The sequence below is a fragment of the Schistocerca americana genome, chromosome 6 (assembly GCF_021461395.2).
Source record: "Schistocerca americana isolate TAMUIC-IGC-003095 chromosome 6, iqSchAmer2.1, whole genome shotgun sequence".
Lineage (NCBI taxonomy): Eukaryota > Metazoa > Arthropoda > Insecta > Orthoptera > Acrididae > Schistocerca > Schistocerca americana.
The window spans coordinates 12,453,567-12,474,599 of record NC_060124.1 but is presented as its reverse complement, the minus strand read 5'-3'; positions in this window follow the sequence as shown (position 1 = coordinate 12,474,599).

The window sequence follows — 21,033 nt, the reverse complement described above, 5'->3', positions numbered from 1 at the left end:
TGATTTGTGAAAGGTATAGGTTAATGTTAGTCAGGGCCACTCTTTTGTAGGGATTATTGGAAGTCAGATTGCGTTGCGCTAAAAATATTGTGTGTCAGTTTAAGGACAGTCATGTATAATTGTTCAAAGGGGACGTTTCATAAACTGACATGTGATTACATTTTCACGCAATTTGGGTGCATAGATCCTGAGAAATCAGTACCTAGAACAACCAGCTCTGGCCGTAATAACGGCCTTGATACGCCTGTGCATTGAGCCAAACAGTGAAACAGGACCTGCAACATGCGGTCGTGCATTATCCTGCTGAAATGTAGGGTTTCGGAGGTATCGAATGAAGGGTAGAGCCACATCTGAAATGTAACGTCCACTGTTCAAAGTGCCGTCAGTGCGAACATGAGGTGACAGAGACGTGTAACCAGTGGCACTCCATACCCACGCCGGATGATACGCCAGTATGGCGATGACGAATACACGCTTCCAATGTGCGTTCACCGCGATGTCGTCAAACACGGACGCAACCATCATGATGCTGTAAACAGAACCTACATTCATCCGATAAAATGACGTTCTTCCATTCGTGCACCCAGGTTCGTCGTTGAGTACACCATCGCAGGCGCTCCTGTCTGTGATGCAGCGTCAAGGGTAACCGCAGCCATGGTCTCCGAGCTCATAGTCCATGCTGCTGCAAACGTCGTCGAACTGTCTTGAAAACGTTCCCATCTCTTGACTCAGGGTTCGAGACGTGGCTGCACGATCCGTTACAGCCATGCGGATAAGACGCCTGTCATCTCGACTGCTAGAGATACGGGGCCGTTGGGATCCAGCACGGCGTTCCATATTACTCTCCTGACCCCACCGATTCCATATTCTGCTAACAGTCATTGGATCTCGACCAACGCGAGCAGCAGTGTAGCGATACGATAAACCGCAATCGCGATAGGCTACAATCCGCCCTTTATCAAAGTCGGAAAAGTGATGGTACGCATTTCTCCTCCTTACACGAAGCATCACAACAACATTTCACCAGGAACGCCGGTCAACTGCTGTTTGTGTATGAGAAATCGGATGGAAACTTTCCTCATGTCAGCACGTTGTAGGTGTCGCCACCGGCGCCAACCGTGTGTGAATTCTGTGAAAAGCTAATCATTTGCATATCACAGCATCTTCTTCTCGTCGGTTAAATTTCGCGTCTGTAGCACGTCATCTTCGTGGTGTAGCAATTTTAGTGGCCAGTAGTGTAATAACTGTGCTATGCCCTGGTTGTCTAATACAGACGTTCTCGACCGCGGCGCCGTATTGTGCCTGTTTACATATCTCTGTATCTGAATACGCATGTCTATACCAGTTTCTTTAACGCTTCAGTGTGTGTTCAAGCATACATTTCTAGCAGTATTTCCATATTTTAGTGTGACTTTTGAATCTCACACACATTGGTAAGCCACTTTCGCTGAGATTCAGCAGGCAGTCTATGCGGGAGTTATTTGTTGCCTCCAGATTTTGCGATAAGCCGATCAAGTCGTTTCATCGAATAACGCATCTCCAACTGGATGCATTGTGTGGTCCAGAGAGGAATGCTATCAATTGACACAGAAGCTGTTCTCTCTGGGCATATTACATTGCATATCAACTGTTGTACTTTTAAATGTTGAGGTCCACTGCGCGTAAAATGAACATTCGCACCATCTTTCAAAGTGAAAACATGCCACTGACGTTTTCCCACACGACTGGGAAGTAGCTACAAATAATGAGCTACTAAACAAAGAAGAAACGAAGAAAAATGTAGTTTCCTATTTTTCGTACAGAGTAAACTGCAACACAGACGACCAATCCATAATCATAATCCTCCGTACAAACAACTGACAGCACATACCCTAAATGGCTGATGAAGCAATTGTTTGACTGTTGTCTGACTGATAACAGAAACGAGTCCCAGTTGACGAATTCAGGCTTCCGATGTATGAGTGTCAGGTGACGGATGACGAGGTATCGTATCACATTTAACTACAGCATGTTTCATGTCTTTGAGATGCTTGATGGCAGTGGAACATGCGTATTCTTTTTTTGTGTAACTGAAAATTGGTAAACTGCGTTTGTAACATAAAATAAAAAGTGTGACTTATTACCATAAACACTATAAAATCTTTCATTCATTTCAATTTTTATGTACCCTTCAGTGCAATACAAAGAGTTGTCTATCGAAGTTATTTACTTCATTACTAAAAAGTAAAACCAATGAGTAATTGCCCAATGCTCTTGCTTCTATGGACACCCACAGATGGCGCTACTTGATTCATTATGTTTCCAGGAGTTCTCCTTCCGGAAGTCAGATATTTCTTCTTTGCAAAGTTTCTCAGCGGACAGCAGCGAAGCTGTCCGTAGCAATTTAAGAAGAAACTCTGTAAAATTAATGTAATCGTTACCCTATTCTTTCGTTTCTGACAGTTTGCATTGTTCCCTATAACACAAAAGAGCAATTATTTGTGGCGGCGCTCTAACAACCCTCGAATAATTAGTACGACTTCCCGGCCAGGAATAAATAACAAGCTACCGCAAATAATTGTGGTATTGTCTGCGGAATCCTGACCACATAATGGAGCAAACAATGGCTCCACCAACAGATTTCTGGCCGTGTTATAGAGATTCCTGCTGCTATGCAGTTGCTTTTACCTCCGTTGAGCTTTTGTCAAGCTCAGATCCGTTTCTCTCTAAATGAGAAGCTAATTTAACCTGCTGAAAACAAGATTGGTTTTTGTGCTAGATGCGTCTTGTATCTGAGCCCGTTCCCACGTTCTTAGCAATGAGCGATGTAGAAGATCTCTTTTGACGACCCACACACGTCGTCCTACCAAGCTACTTTAGAACTGTTGTTCCGCCATTATTTTCTTTCATTTAGAACAGACATTTTTTCGCAGTTTATTTTCACTTTAGGCACAGTTATCGTATGTGCCCATGTATCTTTGTCTTTTCAAAGCCCTTTAACATATTTTAGTATATTTTTTGCAGTTAACATATCGTTAAACAAACTTTTTCCTTAGAACCACAAAAAAGAAAGTAACTGTGCACCTTCTCGTCTACATTCGAGTAAATCTAACAGATTAATCTTAATTCACTTTCCATCCTATCCATTTTCCAGTCGGCTCAGAAAACGTACTAGATGGTGAACGTGGAGTTGGGAAGGCGAGGAGAGAGTCAACGGTGCACTGAGGGACCTGAGAAAACTGTTGCTTCCCAATGTCCTAAGCGAAGCAGGTATATGAACATTTGAAATAGAGCACTGCCTACCACAGGACTTTTCCCTCTAAAATTTATAGTACAAGGGAAAGGCCTGAGATATCACTATCATGAAAACTTTTCCCAGTGCGTCACGACAAATAAATATGCTGATTGCTATGAAATTCCGTGAAGACCGAGAAAAACGTTAAAAGAGAGCAAACTTGAGCACCAATTATAGATAAATGAAACTGATGAGCCGGCCGAAGTGGCCGTGCGGTTAAAGGCGCGGCAGTCTGGAACCGCAAGACCGCTACGGTCGCAGGTTCGAATCCTGCCTCGGGCATGGATGTTTGTGATGTCCTTAGGTTAGTTAGGTTTAACTAGTTCTAAGTTCTAGGGGACTAATGACCTCAGCAGTTGAGTCCCATAGTGCTCAGAGCCATTTGAACCATTTGAAACTGATGATTAATGTCAAAGGATGTAAATTACATATTCACGTAATAATCAGGTTACGGCCTATTACTAATATCGTGAGGCACGATATTAATCAAACTACTGAAGCTACTCCGGTGGTGCTAAGTTCCGATGGGACCAAACTGCTGACGTCATCGGTCCCTAGGCTTACAAATTACTTAATCTAACTTAAACTAACTTACGCTACGGACAACACATACACCCATTCCCGACGGAGGACTCGAATCACTGACGGGGATAGCCACGCGAACCGTGGCAAGACACCACGACCGCGCGGCTACCCCGTGCGGCCGAGCCGACTAACGCCATCATTGTTCCAAGGTAATCGGTCGATCAACCTAAAAAGGAATATGAGTATGGAAAGAAAGGAAATGATCGGCAACTCGATCTCAGGGTGGTTCTGCTTAGCAATATTGAATAGGTAACCAGAGAACACGTCAAGTGTTCGGTCATTCTACCTTCGAACAGTTCGTCACCAGTCCTTTCTTCGTAAGGCCTGTGGAAAGAAAGATTTAAAAGTTCATGGTTCTTATCATGGGACATAACTACGTCTGATGCTACACCTTCCACTTTCTCATTTCAAAAAAAATGTCTTATGTTTTGTCTAGAAGTACGGAACATTTGTGCTCATTTTCCAACAGTCAGTTGACAAAAATATGCCACAAAATGGCGAGAATAGCTGAAGCACACTTTCGTTTGTTTTTGCGGCGAAAGATATACGGAAGTCGTTTTCTTTTGGCCTCTTTAGCAGAAGTCTTGGGCCAAACGTTTTCATTATTATTTTAATTACTAAACATATTTTATACAGAGAAACTAAGATATAAATTCACCTCATATCACAGTATTAATACGTTTCTACTAGCATATTTTCATCTCACACTGTAGACGGTTTGGAAGTTACATGGAGGCCATGCGTATTTGTATTTCGTAGGTAGCACATATAAAGCTATACACGAAAAGTATATTTATTTGCAAGTAGTTACAGAAGTGGTTCACATAAAGAGCGCTGGTTAATCTCTGATTTAATACTAAATACTTCCCTCACTCTTCCAACGTCTTCGTAGCACTTTGTGAGATTAGGTTCGGTACAGTCCTGTTTCCGGTCACAAAGCTTAAAACAAATTCCGATGAGAATTCAGTTTTAAACGGTATCGATATAATACTCTAACGATACTAGCAAGAAACTTACATTATTACAGGAAATTGTACACAGACTAGATTGTGCTACTGGTTCTGTAATTTTTTTAATAGACTGATTAATGTCCGCGATGAAATTAAAATACGCTGCTGACCATTTATGTTGGTACATCATGACTGCGGGATTCTACGTATAAATTGGCGTGAAGCGCACAATTGCTGGGGTATGGAAATGATCTGCATTTCACCGAAGCCGCACACGTTAGGTACGGGTAGCGCCAACTATGCGTGTTGTATACCGGGTGTCCCTCCTACGGGTCGTCAGGTGCATTTTCTCTGGTGTCACAGTAGATATCTGCAATTTCATTTTTGCAACGTGCATATGGAGTCAGCCCAAACAAATACTGCTCATCACGTCTCTCTTTTGGTGGCCATTGTCAACGGAATGCGTCGTTGTTTCCCGTTACGAGCAAAATGATTTAAAACCCTTGCTTGGTGTCTAGGGTCTTCTAGGCCCGAAGGCTCGTTTAAGTACAAGAAACAGTTTCAATTGGATGTAGACTTCTCATCCTCCAGATTAGCTATTTGTGAAGTTTTTTATTATAACTGAGCAAAATATTTATGGTTATAGCATTGTTCGTAGTACGATAGAAATTTTTGCAATGGGGTCAGGTGTACAATATGTGATTTTCAGCCTTATATTTCGAGTTTATTACGAAAATAACATTTTGGCAACAATGCAATTTCTAAACCGACATCTATACATTCACTGTTGAAAACAATTCGTAGAGAGTACATACACGTGGACTTTTATCACAAATTCACAACTAGGAATTTTGTTTAATAAAGACTTGATGTTAAACTTCCACGGGTGATGATATATGTTTTGAAAGGGGCTGGTCTCGACCAGACTTTATCAAATTACAGAAGAATGATAGTCGTATTGAATCAATTTTTGAAAATGAGGACGAGAGTAATGCTGACACAGATGTGATAGAAGAAGATATACAGGTCGGATGTGAGGTGGATGTGAATGACTGTAAAACAAATGATAATCGTGCTCAGAAAACTACTGCGCCTACTCTTGTGTCTAGAAGTGGACAGATGTCTTATGGCTTAGTACCATCTGATCTGCGCAAGGTGGCTACAAGGAATGGAAATATGTGAAACTGCGCATTTTACCCGTCACCTTAGACCACAATTACAGACAAGGGCAGATTGTGCCAGACAGCGTCTCAGACACCGTTCATGTCATACGTAAAACTCATGGTTCCTGCCCAAGTTCAAAGACAGGAAAGTGAATCGACAATGTGATGAGTGTCACAAGTTTGTAAAGAACATGCCACAGTAAGAGTGTTGTGTAGTGATTGATCATCACATTCCTTTTAAGTGATATTACACATCATATTAATTAATTACAGTATGGTTACGCAACGTGTGGTACATGAACTTTCTGTATAAAAATAATTTTGGAACCAACCAAACAAAGTAAGTGTTTTCATATTTCAAACATAGCTAGTACATAATTACAACGTATATATAACTTAACTATAGCAAGGAACAATAGAGCTGTAATTTTAACATTATAAAAGAGTCTCTATTATTATTTTTGTGGGAATATCTTACATTTTATCGCCATAAAGTGCTAGAATCACTTTGGGGTTTAAAATAGGCCCCAAGCATGTAATATGCTTTTTCCAAAGCTGGTGTCAAGCGACGATTAAACAGAGGTTTTACGTGCCCATTCAGTTGAGCTGTCCCAGATAAGTGTAGTGCGGTATTCGTTTTATCGGTATGCGTTAATAAGAGCAGTAAAACACCAGGAATGACCAGTAGTCCGGCTGTGAGAGAATCGCTTTGGAACGCGTTGACGGATACCTCCGTGTAGCGGCGCTGCTCTGCCGTTGCTGCAGAATTGGTCAGGCATTATTCTTCGTGGTATACTGTCCTTGTTAACGCGTTCCGGTAAAACAGATATCAGTAGTGACCATTCTGGGACCGCTGTATTGAAAGGGGATACAAAATTCCTCTTTAAAAACAATTTTGTTTCTAATGGGGAACAAACTGACGTTTTTCGTCGATACTTGGCGTCGCATGAGAGACATCACGGGCAGCATTACTTTGGGTTGACTCCAGTTATATGTTGCAAAACTCTTAAGGAGGGACACCCTGTATAAGGACAGATTACGCAAGGGTTTCTCATAAACAAATGGCGTTTGAATGTTTAATGCTCGTCAGAACTTCGTGGTGCGCCTCCTGTAAGGGCGACAAACGTATACTATGACGTCTCAGAATGGTCTACATCTACATCTACATGGATAATCTGCAATTCACATTTAAGGTTCATCGAACCACCTTCACAATTCTCTATTATTCCAATCTCGTATAGCGCGCGGAAAGAACGAACAACTATATCTTTCCGTACGAGCTCCGATTTCCCTTATTTTGTCGTTGTGGTCGTTTCTCCATATGTAGGTCGGTGTCAACAAAATATTTTCGTATTCGGGGGAGAAAGTTGGTGACTGGAATTTCATGGCAATATTCCGTCGCAGCGAAAATCGCCTTTCTTTTAATGATGTCCAGCCCAAATCCTTTATCACTTCAGTGACACTCTCTCCCCTATTCCGCGATATTACAATTCGTGCTGCCCTTTCTTTAACTTTTGCAATGTACTCCGTTAATTCTATCTGCTAAGGATAGCGTAGTGTAAGTAATCTGATTAGTAGATGTTACATATTCCAAGTGTCCTGCCAGAAAAACGCAGTCTTTGGTTAGCCTTCCCCACAACATTTTCTATGTCTTTCTTCCAATTTAAGTTGTTCATAATTGTAATACCTAAGTATTTAGTTGAATTTACGGCTTTTAGATTGGACTGAATTATGGTGTAACCGGAGTTTAACGAGTTCCTTTTAGCACTCATGTGGATTACCTCACACTTTTCGTTAGTTAGGGTCAACTGCCACTTTTCGTACCATTCAGGTATCTTTTCTAAATCGTTTTGATCTTCTGATGACTTTATTAGTCAGTAAACGACAGCGTCATCTGTAAACAACCGAAGACGGCTGCTAAGATTGTCTCCCAAATCGTTTAAATAGATAAGGAACAGCAAAGGGCCTATAACACTACCTTGGGGAACGCCTGAAATCACTTCCGTTTTACTCGATAGCTTTTCGTCCAGTCACATAATTGAGATGATATTCCATAAGCACTCGATTTCACTACAAGCCGCTTGTGTGGTACTGTGTCACAAGCCCTCCGGAAATCCAGAAATACGGAATCGATCTGAAATCCCTTGTCAATAGCACTCAACACTTCATATGAATAAACAGCTAGTTGTGTTTCACAGGAACGATGTTTTCTAAACCCATGTTGACTGTCTGTCAATAGACAGTTTTCTTCGAGGTAATTCGTAATGTTTGAAAACAACATATCGCATATCGACGTTAACAATATTGGCCTGTAATTTAGTGGATTACTCATACTACCTTTCTTGAATATTGGTGTGACCTGTGCAACTCTCCAGTCTTTGGGTACGGATCTTTAGTCGAGCGAACGGTTGTATATGATTGTTAAGTATGAAGCTAATACATCGACATACTCCGAAAGGAACCTAATTGGTATACAGTCTAGACCAGAAGACTTGCTTTTATTAAGCGATTTAAGTTGCTTCACTGCTACGAGGATATTTACTTCTACGTTACTCATGTTGGCAGCTGTTCTCGATTCGAATTATGGAGTATTTACTTCGTCTTCTTTTGTGAAGGCATTTCGGAAGGCTGTGTTTAGTAACTCTGCATTGACAGCACTGTCTTCGATAGCATCTCCATTGCCGTTGCGCAGAGAAGGCATTGATTGTTTCTTTCCGCTTACATACTTCACATATGACCAGAATTTCTTTGGATTTTCTGTCAGGTTTCGATCAAAGTTTCGTTGTGAAAACTGTTATAAGCATCTCGCACTGAAGTGCGCTCTAAATTTCGAGCTTCTTTAAGAGATCGCCAATCTTGGGGATATTGCGTCTATTTAAATTTGGCATGTTTATTTCATTGTTTCTGCAGCAGTGTTCTAACCCGTTTGTTAATTTATTTGGTATAAATCTCTCAATTGCTGCCGATACTATTTCTTTGAATTCAAGCCACATCTGGTCTACACTTATATTATGAATTTGGAATGGGTGGAGATTGTCTCTCAGGAAGGCGTCAAGTGAATTTTTATCTGCTTTTTTGAATATGTATATTTTTCCCTTTTTTTTGGGGAGTATTTGGGGATTACAATATTCAATCTCGCTACGACAACACTGTTTTCACTAATCCCGCTATCGGTTTTGATGCTCGTTATTAGCTCAGGATTATTTGTTGCTAAGAGGTCAGGTGTGTTTTCACAACCACAATTATTCGAGACTACTGTTTATCACTGCGAGATAGTTCTGTTGGCGTTACCTAGCGTTGCTCAACCGTCATGGATGTATGGTACTGACCAGTTGAAGAGCGCCCTATTCAACGTAAAGTAGGGTCTTAAAGACCTCGCGCGGCCATGCAGGGCATACGTTTAATCAGGAAAAGGGAACACTTGCAGCTCTACATGGGCAGTGCGACGATAGTGGTTAGGCCAGATTGTGCGTAAAGCATCAGACGACTCAGCTCGATTCAGTGGTCAGCTGCACTAGAGCCGTTGCTACTCCCGTAAGTGGCAGACAGCTCTGTGTATTAAGTTTCACACCGTGCGTACGCCCAAGTAACTGCAAGTGTAGTCAGGTATTCTCCCTACTATACTACATGCCTAAAGTTTTATTATCTGTTGTACTTCCTGATGTTGCAATCTTAATGGCTACCATGCTATCTGCGATAGTTCAGGCTCCCACAGGGGATGAAAATACATTTAAACAGTTTATACCACGCCATCAATGCAGTAAACTGCAGTGGCGTGCTACTGAGAAATAATAGAACAGAGACTACTAAAAAAAAAAAAAACTCCGTCCGCATGAGCCTTGAAGGCCCAACGGTACCGACTGTGTAGCCCACAGGCGTCACTGAATACGGATGTGGTGGGCCTTGTGGTCGGCAAACCGTACTCCCTGCCATTATCAGTTTATGAGACCGCAATCACTACTTCTGAGACAAGTAGTTCCTCCACTGGCATCACAGGGGCTGAGTCCACCCTGCTTGGGAACACTGCTCAGCAGACACAGACGGTCATCCGTCCAACTGCTGACCAAGCCCGACAGTCCTTAACTTCGGCAATCTGACGAAACTTAGTGCAACCTCAGCTGCAAAGCCAACCTCAGCTGCAAGGCCAACCTCAGCTGCAAGTTCCGTAGCTCGTGGTCGTGCGGTAGCGTTCTCGCTTCCCACGCCCGGGTTCCCGGGTTCGATTCCCGGTGGGGTCTCTGATTTTTTGTGCCTCGTGATGACTGGGTGTTGTGTGATGTCCTTAGGTTAGTTAGGTTTAAGTAGTTCTAAGTTCTAGAGGACTGATGACCACAGATGTTAAGTCCAATAGTGCTCAGAGCCATTTGAACCATCAGCTGCAAGATCGTTGGCTTTGGACATAAGATATTTTCCACTTTTACTATACATAAGTTAATGATACTGTCACATCATCCACTATCAGAATGTGACAATACTGGACTTAAGTTTTTGGACAAGCAGAAAACATTTTGCCAAGAAATCACAATTTTATTAAACAGGTAGGTAACACAAAATGGTTCAAATGTCTCTGAGCACTATATGACTTAACATCTGAGGTCATCAGTCCCCTAGAACTTAAATCTACTTAAACCTAACTAACCTAAGGACATCACACAATCCATGCCCGAGGCAGGATTCGAACTTGCGACTGTATCGGTCGTGCGGTTCCAGACTGAAGCGCCTACAACCGCTCGGCCACAACGGCCGGCTCCGATTTAGGAATGGACTTGTAGACATTGCTTCCAGATGTTTAGATTACATCCATGGTTCATTACATTGAACTTTAAACAGGAGATCATCGTAAATGTGGAATAATTAGAAAATGTACCTTTTAAAGGAATTGAAATGTTCACATTTAATTTCCATTTCATTCATGTGAATTCAAAAATGTGAAACAAACAAAAATTTAAAAATAAATGCATTTTCGTTTTCAATTGACATTTTTTCTGGCTTTTTGTTTAACAAGTAAATATATAATGCCCAGTTTTACTGGATGTATGATACCTGAACTAAAATCAGAAATTCCCGTCATTCTATCCAGACTTTGTTTCGGCGTAATTAGGACGTGACAGTTTTCCTATGTAAAATGGAAGGAGTTGAAATCAAACAAGGCACCATCAGTGGGAGACCAACAGGTTGAGTCCTACACTTAACGATGGTGTGAAAGGAATGCTACGTTATACTTTGGCGAAACAGAATATCCGTGGCCCAACCAAGAGCAAGAAGCACAGGAAGAAACCAGACTGTGTCATAGTCCCTATGCAGGAATATTTAAGCCATACACTGAAGAACCGAGGAAACTGGTACACCTGCCTAATATCGCGTGACGCCCCCCGAGCATGCAGAAGTGCCACAACGCGATGTGGCATGGACTCGACTAATGTCTGAAGTAGTGCTGGAGTGAACTGACACCATGAATCCTACAAAGCTGTCCATAAATCCGTATGGGTACGACGTTGCAAGGTTTACCAGACATGCTCAATAATGTTCATGTCTGGGGAGTCTGGTGGCCCGCGGAAGTATTTAAAATCAGAACAGTGTTCCTGGAGCCACTCTGTAGCAATTCTGGACGTATGGAGTGTCGCGTTGTCCTGCTGGAATTATCCAAGTCCGTCGAAATACAATGAACATGAATGAATGCAGTTGATCAGACAGGATGCTTACGTACGTGTCACCTGTTCTCTTCAGTCGTCATTGGTACCGTTCTTGTAGAATCTTTTCCGGCAGCAGCGATGTCGAGATTTGATGTTTTGCCGGTTTTCTGATATTCAAGGTACACTCGTGAAATTGTCGTACGGGAAAATACCCACTTCATCGCTACCTATGAGATGTTGCGTCCCGTCGCTCGTGCGCCAACTACAACAGCACGTTCAAACTCTCTTAAATCTTGATAACCTGCCGTTGTAGTACCAGTAACCGATCTAACAACTGCGCCAGACACTTGTCTCTTAGAGACGTTGCCGGCCGCAGCGCCGTATTGTGCCTATTTACATATCTCTGTATAGGAATACGCGTCCCTATGCCAGTTTCTTAGGCGCTTCCGTGTAAAATCGACGATTAGAGTGACATTTCGAAGCCTGCCAGGCACAAGGCATTGTCGTATGGAACGAAACTGAATAATAGGTTTTTGTGTGTCCATCTTTCTGATTTAAGGTTTGAGAGACTTCAGGTGTTTAGTTTTGTAATATAATGGAGCACCTGCAGCTGTCCTTTCGATGTTATTTATTACATAGCTTCCTGTTTCTGTAATTCAGTCCACCATCATCCGGCCTTAACTGACGCTGAGAGGCTTAACTCCAGTCGTATATATGATTTAATTAGTGGCCAACATCTATGAATTGGTTTCCTCAGACTTTAACAACGGTGTTGCGTTTCCAACCATTAACGGAAACCAGTCCATAGATCGTGTATACGACTGCAGTTAACCCTTCAGCGTCATATAAGGCCTGAAGATGGACTGCTGAATCACCGAAACTGGTAGCTATATAATAAATTACATCGAAACTACGGCTGCAGGTGCTCCATTTTATTACGCAAATAATAGGTAGTTTTTGTTGATATTCATGAGTGCCTTAAGAGATTTGGTAATGAAAACTCGTTACCTTGTACGATCGAAAGTATAGGAAGTCGTAAGTTAATTGAGTAATATGACAGTTTGAAATAACATTACCTAAAAAGGCAGAAAAGAAATTACAAGAATGATTGTATTAACAAGTTGTGGTATCAAGTCATTCACTTGCTTTTCGTAATTTTTCTAAATCAAATGAAATGGTGGGTAGGTTTATCTGAGACGCTTTCGCTGAATTTTTCCATAGTTTCGTCAATATGAGTTCGCACTCGAGCGATCTCAATGTAGAAAGGAGGTACAAACATGAATGCCTTCTTTAATAGCTTACTTGGTGTAGAATTGAACCGCATAAGCAAATACACGAGACCGGCTACGTCCACAACAGAAACTACACACGTCGACAAGGAGCGCCTTGCTCCTCCCTTCATCTTCCCCACCGACTGCTGTCGCAGTTTCACTTTATGGTGAGTACATCCATGTAGTCGTATCAGCTGGGACGGCTAACGGTCTGAATGGTTCAACTGGCTCTGAGCACTATGGGACTTAACATCTGACGTCATCAATCCCCTAGACTTAGAACTACTTAAACCTAACTAACCTAAGGACATCACAAACAGCCATGCCTGAGGCAGGATTCGAACCTGCGACCGCAGCAGCAGCGCGGTCCCGGTCTGAAGCGCCTAGAACCGCTCGGCCACAGCGGTCGGCTAACGATCTGAGAGCGCTAACATACGGTACCAGTGAAACATCTTGAAATCTAATATGTGCGTACAGTGTGCCCTTTGAATATGAGCTGATTTGGTTGCCACTAAAGTCTTTACATTTACAACAAACCTAGAATTCAGTAACTGAGAATACAATAAATAAGAGCGTCTCGGTGTTTCTAACAGCAGCGTAAGTCTATAGGATGTTGCTCACGTCTCGAAAGAAAATATCATCGCGGTACTGCCTGCCCTTTGCCTCAATAAATAAATCCACCGGCGGTAGGCGGTCGCCGCCTGTTTGCTGCGGCCCAAACAACAGACGCGAGACAGCTGCCGTCGCTACGCCTTTTCCAACATTCAGATCACGAACACAGCATTCAGTCATCTCGCTTTTTCCTTCGATGCCACGACAGGGCCCACTCCACTGCGAGTGCTCTCAAGAAAGACGCGTCTCCTCGCTGTCCAATACCGCATGGAGTGCCTTCTCTCTCCGCTTCCGTGGTCCCTGTCTACAGCGTCGGCCGTACCCGCAGAACCCAACCATATACAGGGTGATTCAAAAAGAATACCACAACTTTAAAAATGTGTATTTAATGAAAGAAACATAATATAACCTTCTGTTTTACATCATTACAAAGAGCATTTAAAAAGGTTTTTTTTTCACTCAAAAACAAGTTCAGAGATGTTCAATATGGCCCCCTCCAGACACTCGAGCAATATCAACCCGATGCTCCAACTCGTTCCACACTCTCTGTAGCATATCAGGCGTAACAGTTTGGATAGCTGCTGTTATTTCTCGTTTCAAATCATGAATGGTGGCTGGGAGAGGTGGCCGAAACACCATATCCTTAACATACCCCCACAAGAAAAAATTTCAGGGGTAAGACCAGGGCTTCTTGGAGGCCGTCCAGAATTTTTCCCTTTGCACAAACACCCATTCTCTGTAAACTGTTTATACCAACGTTTAATACACCACCTATCAGGAGGTTTAACACCATACTTCGTTCGAAATGCACGCTGAACAACTGTCGTCGATTCACTTCTGCCGTACTCAATAACACAAAAAGCTTTCTGTTGAGCGGTCGCCATCTTAGCATCAACTGACGCTGACGCCTAGTCAACAGCACCTCAAGCGAACAAATGTACAACTAAATGAAACTTTATAGCTCCCTTAATTCGCCGACAGATAGTGCTTAGCTCTGCCTTTTGTCGTTGCAGAGTTTTAAATTCCTAAAGTTGTGGTATTCTTTTTGAATCACCCTGTACTTCTATGGAGTAATATATATATATATATATATATATATATATATATATATATATATATATATATATATATATATAGATAGATATTGGGTTGGTGCATAAGTTTGTGGTTTTTTCCCACAAGTTTAATAAACAGAACGGATACACATAACAGTGACTTTAGTCATCAATAATATCACTTTCATCTGGAAAGGAAGTTCGTTGCAGGTTGTTCGATACAGAGCGGCAAAAGGTGAAAATCTAAGGGTGCAAGATTAGGTGAATAAGGCGGTTGCGGAATGGCTTCCCGGTGAAAGTCCTGTACGGTGTTTCTTGTGCCTAGCAGAAAGCGGGCTGACGTTATCGTGGAGCAGGGTAACTTCACACTGTCTCCCTGGTCGTTTTACTTGGACTGTGGCTGCATGACGTCTCAGTTCTCAATAATAAATGTCAGCAGTGATGGTTGCACGGCGGGGAAGCAATTCTTAGTACATCACACCATCGCTGTTCCAGCACATGCGCCGCGTGTATTAGCCGCGTGGTCAGAGGCGCCTTGCCACGGTTCGCGCGGCTATCCCCGTCGGAGGTTCGGGTCCTCCCTAGGGGATGTGTGTGTGTGTGTGTGCTTGTGTGTGTGTTGTCCTTAGCGTAAGTTAGTGTTAAGTTGGACTAAGTAGTGTATAAGCTGATGACCTCAGCAGTTTGGTCCTGTAGGAACATACCACAAATTTCCACCAGATGCATAACATTATCATTAGTGGAGGCGCGCGAGTCGTTACGCGGAGTTTGTGCTTTGTTTGCGCTCAGCCATTACTTCCTTCTCCTTATGTTAGCATAAAGAAACCATTTCTCATAACTGGCAATATACACTCCTGGAAATGGAAAAAAGAACACATTGACACCGGTGTGTCAGACCCACCATACTTGCTCCGGACACTGCGAGAGGGCTGTACAAGCAATGATCACACGCACGGCACAGCGGACACACCAGGAACCGCGGTGTTGGCCGTCGAATGGCGCTAGCTGCGCAGCATTTGTGCACCGCCGCCGTCAGTGTCAGCCAGTTTGCCGTGGCATACGGAGCTCAATCGCAGTCTTTAACACTGGTAGCATGCCGCGACAGCGTGGACGTGAACCGTATGTGCAGTTGACGGACTTTGAGCGAGGGCGTATAGTGGGCATGCGGGAGGCCGGGTGGACGTACCGCCGAATCGCTCAACACGTGGGGCGTGAGGTCTCCACAGTACATCGATGTTGTCGCCAGTGGTCGGCGGAAGGTGCACGTGCCCGTCGACGTGGGACCGGACCGCAGCGACGCACGGATGCACGCCAAGACCGTAGGATCCTACGCAGTGCCGTAGGGGACCGCACCGCCACTTCCCAGCAAATTAGGGACACTGTTGCTTCTGGGGTATCGGCGAGGACCATTCGCAACCGTCTCCATGAAGCTGGGCTACGGTCCCGCACACCGTTAGGCCGTCTTTCGCTCACGCCCCAACATCGTGCAGCCCGCCTCCAGTGGTGTCGCGACAGGCGTGAATGGAGGGACGAATGGAGACGTGTCGTCTTCAGCGATGAGAGTCGCTTCTGCCTTGGTGCCAATGACGGTCGTATGCGTGTTTGGCGCCGTGCAGGTGAGCGCCACAATCAGGACTGCATACGACCGAGGCACACAGGGCCAACACCCGGCATCATGGTGTGGGGAGCGATCTCCTACACTGGCCGTACACCACTGGTGATCGTCGAGGGGACACTGAATAGTGCACGGTACATCTAAACCGTCATCGAACCCATCGTTCTACCATTCCTAGACCGGCAAGGGAACTTGCTGTTCCAACAGGACAATGCACGTCCGCATGTATCCCGTGCCACCCAACGTGCTCTAGAAGGTGTAAGTCAACTACCCTGGCCAGCAAGATCTCCGGATCTGTCCCCCATTGAGCATGTTTGGGACTGGATGAAGCGTCGTCTCACGCGGTCTGCACGTCCAGCACGAACGCTGGTCCAACTGAGGCGCCAGGTGGAAATGGCATGGCAAGCCGTTCCACAGGACTACATCCAGCATCTCTACGATCGTCTCCATGGGAGAATAGCAGCCTGCATTGCTGCGAAAGGTGGATATACACTGTACTAGTGCCGACATTGTGCATGCTCTGTTGCCTGTGTCTATGTGCCTGTGGTTCTGTCAGTGTGATCATGTGATGTATCTGACCCCAGGAATGTGTCAATAAAGTTTCCCCTTCCTGGGACAATGAATTCACGGTGTTCTTATTTCAATTTCCAGGAGTGTATATGGTTGATGTTGTTCACGAGCCATTTGATGACGACTAAGCAGAGATGTATACAGGGTGAGTCACCTAACGTTACCGCTGGATATATTTCGTAAACCACATCAAATACTGACGAATCGATTCCACAAACCGAACGTGAGGAGAGGGGCTAGTGTAATTGGTTAATACAGACCATAAAAAAATGCACGGAACTATGTTTTTTAACACAAACCTACGTTTTTTTAAATGGAACCCCGTTAGTTTTGTTAGCACATCTGAACATATAAACAAATACGTAATCAGTGCCGTTTGTTGCATTGTAAAACGTTAATTACATCTGGAGATATTGTAACCTAAAGTTGACGCTTGAGTACCACTCCTCCGCTGTTCGAGCGTGTGTATCGGAGAGCACCGAATTACGTAGGGATCCAGAAGGAACGGTGATGGACCTTAGGTACAGAAGAGACTGGAACAGCACATTGCGTCCACATGCTAACACCTTTTTATTGGTCTTTTTCACTGACGCACATGTACATTACCATGAGGGGTGAGGTACACGTACACACGTTGTTTCCGTTTTCAATTACGGAGTGGGATAGAGTGTGTCCCGACATGTCAGGCCATCATTTGCTGCACACAATTGCAATCTCTGGCGTAATGAATGTCGTACCCGCCGCAATACTTCTGGTGTAATGTGGCCACAGGTTGCCACAATACGTTGTTTCATATCCTCTGGGGTTGTAGGCACATCACGGTACACATTCTCCTTTAACATACCCCACAGAAAGAAGTCCAGAGGTGTAAGATCAGTAGAACGGGCTGGCCAATTTATGCGTCCTCCATGTCCTATGAAACGCTCGTCGAACGTGTACGCCCGCATCTCGTGGTCGTGCGGTAGCGTTCTCGCTTCCCACGCCCGGGTTCCCGGGTTCGATTCCCGGCGGGGTCAGGGATTTTTCTCTGCCTCGTGATGGCTGGGTGTTGTGTGCTGTCCTTAGGTTAGTTAGGTTTAAGTAGTTCTAAGTTCTAGGGGACTGATGACCGTAGCAGTTAAGTCCCATAGTGCTCAGAGCCATTTGAACCATCGAACGTGTACCTCACCCCTCATGGTAATGTACATGTGTGTCAGTGAAAAAGACCAATAAAAAAGGTGTTAGCATGTGGACGTAATGTGCTGTTCCAGTCTCTTCTGTACCTAAGGTCCATCACCGTTCCCTTTGGATCCCTACGTAATTCGGTGCTCTCCGATACACACGATCGAACAGCGGAGGAGTGGTACTCAAGCGTCAACTTTAGGTTACAATATCTCCGGATGTAATTAACATTTTACAATGCAACAAACGGCACTGATTACGTATTTCTTTATATGTTCAGATGTGCTAACAAAACTAACGGGGTTACATTTAAAAAAACGTAGGTTTGTGTTAAGAAACATACTTCCGTGCATTTTTTATGGTTTGTATTAACCAATTACACTAGCCCCTCTCCTCACGTTCGGTCTGTGGAATCGATTCGTCAGTATTTGATGTGGTTTACGAAATATATCCAGCGATAATGTTAGGTGATTCACCCTGTATATGACCACCTGCTGATTTTTGTGATTTTGGCTTAGAGAATGCAGTACCCACTCCTTTTTGGACCGTCTCCATTGAGTGCAAATGTCGCGCTATGTTGGAATGAACACATTTCATCACATCTGGCAGGTAGCTGTGGATGAATGCTTTTAAATGATCTACATCAAACCCCGAAGCTCTTTTTGAATGTGTAGAGTAACCAATGTCAAAACGATCCTCCTTAAAACGAGAAAACCATTTTCATTCCACGCTCTGTCCAGTTGCATTATCACTATGGAAATGAAGTCCCATGTTTCTTGACAGAGTGTAAGGGAACGATGCAGGAGACCCTCACTGCCGTACTAGGCAAGGTCCAAATATAGGTGGTGTGACATTACCTTCTTCCGACCGTAATGGGGATGAATGATGATGATGAAGACGACACAGCAACACCCAGTCATTTCGGTGCAAGTGAAAATACCTGACCCCGCCCGGAATCGAAACCGGGACCCCGCGCTCCGACCATAAGCTGCAGACTCATTGTCCCTATACAAGGTTTAAATTTTTCTGGCAGCTTCAGCTCCTGTCATCCTTCTGCTGAACTCTCGCAGCAGAATATGTCGAAAATGTTCCTATTTCTTCGCTTACCACTCCATTTTCTAGAGTCCACAACTCAACTCACTATCTCCAAATGACAAAATGACTATATGTAAACTCAATTACCAACTAAATTAAACTACGTCTGAACAGGCCTTGGAAGGCCTAACGGACCGACCGGCCGCCGTGTCGTCCTCTGCCCACAGGCGTCACTGGATGAAGGTATGGAGGGGCGTGTGGTCAGCACACCGCTCTCCTGGCAGTATGTCAGTTTACGAGATCGGAGCCGCTACTTCTCAATCAAGTGGCTCCTCAGTTTGCCTCACAAGGGCTGAGTGCACCCCGTTTGCCAATAGCACTCGGCGAATCGGATGGTCACCCATCTAAGAGCTAGCCCAGCCCAGTCCCCCGACAACTTCGGTGATCTGACGGGAAGCGGTGTTACCACGGTGGCAAGACCGTTGGCCAGTTACCAACAGTGAACTACAAATAAAAACAGACAATCGATAAATAAACCCATAGCAGACGGAATACCAAAATGCAAAACTAAAACGCTACTAACTTACGCACCAACCTAATATATACTCTTCGAATATAAAAGTAAACAGGTGTTCGTTAAAATGTAATGAATAAAACTGGACAATATCATTTACTATATTTAGCCTGTCCTCAATGACTTTTGACCTTCACCGTCATAGACGGTTGTTAAACAATGTCTCAATGGACTAAATTTAGTATCACAAAATATAACCACTAATTCACACCATTATAACATACGTTAATGTAGCTGAGGCAATTCGCTACCGCACTCCATTCTTCGGAAAGTGTGTATAGCTATACAGTATGAACAATACCTCTTAAAGATATCTATGCAGTGTTCTTATAGACTGCATGTATAGCGTGGACGTAAGAATTTCGACTAATTTATATTATGCCCTAACGGAGAATAGCGACCCAGATTGTTAATGCAGTCTCCAAGAAGACATCACACGTATTACCGTCACAAACAAATTCCACGACGTTTGTTCCGATGCTGTTTGGTTTAGCAGAGTACCCCAAAACATTTTTATTGTTACTAGGCATTGTTGGGCAACAATCGCAGTGCAGATTTTGCAACCCTTAGAGGCGAGCTGCAAAATCTAATGCCGGGTACCAATACATTGCTAGCATAATGCCCTGCAACGCAGCGAGTCTGCTGTGGTAGGCGGCTGGATCTCCATATGCTGCGCAACAACACCGTACCTTTGTGGTAGTTTGTCTGAACGGAGGGGGCGCCTGTCACAACATAGCTGGACGGAGTAGCTATAAATACTCGCCTCTCAGCCCTTTGCAGCACTTGTATTCGTACTACGAGTGTGGACTTACAGCTACAGCTGTCGTCGTAAATGTCTCCATGCCAGCAGATAGTCCATTGTGAGGCCAAGCAGCTTCAAATTCGCCCAGCATCGTCACCAGCTAGCCGCTGGTTTTCCAACCGCTACAAGAGGTGGTATGGTAGTCTTGAGTATCGAGCTGGTTACGCCAACGAAAGCCCACCTCCAGGACATCTACGTTCGGCGTTCCAGAAGATTACCATGGTCCTGGGTTCTGCGCAGGGCCTCTGGCAACCAGGTCCGCCGTCCACAGGCACTGAGTGTGAACCCCAGCTTTCCAGACTGAGTTACTACCCATCTTCCACACGGAGCACGTCCATATCTCACCACTGACTTCTAGTATCAGCCGCACGCAGCTGACGTCAACAAGTGTATGGACCTGAAGATGGCGTCGTTACAAAGTTGAAACTAGTTGCCAAAATAAAATCGACATCTTAAATAGAGCTGGAATAATTTCTTCATTTTTAATATGAGTTTTAGAAATTTCCCAATACGAGACAAAATGATTCCCCAAAATGTTACCATTTCGAAAACTTTTGCCCAAATATCTTAAACCAGACTATTTCTTTCAACTATTTCTGTTATCAGTATTTGCAGCTTGAATAGTGCAATTATTTGACCACGGCCATAGAATTACCGTACATATCACAAAAGAACAGTACATAAATTAAAATGAAAAGACACATAGCTTCACCACTCAAAATAAATACTTCCT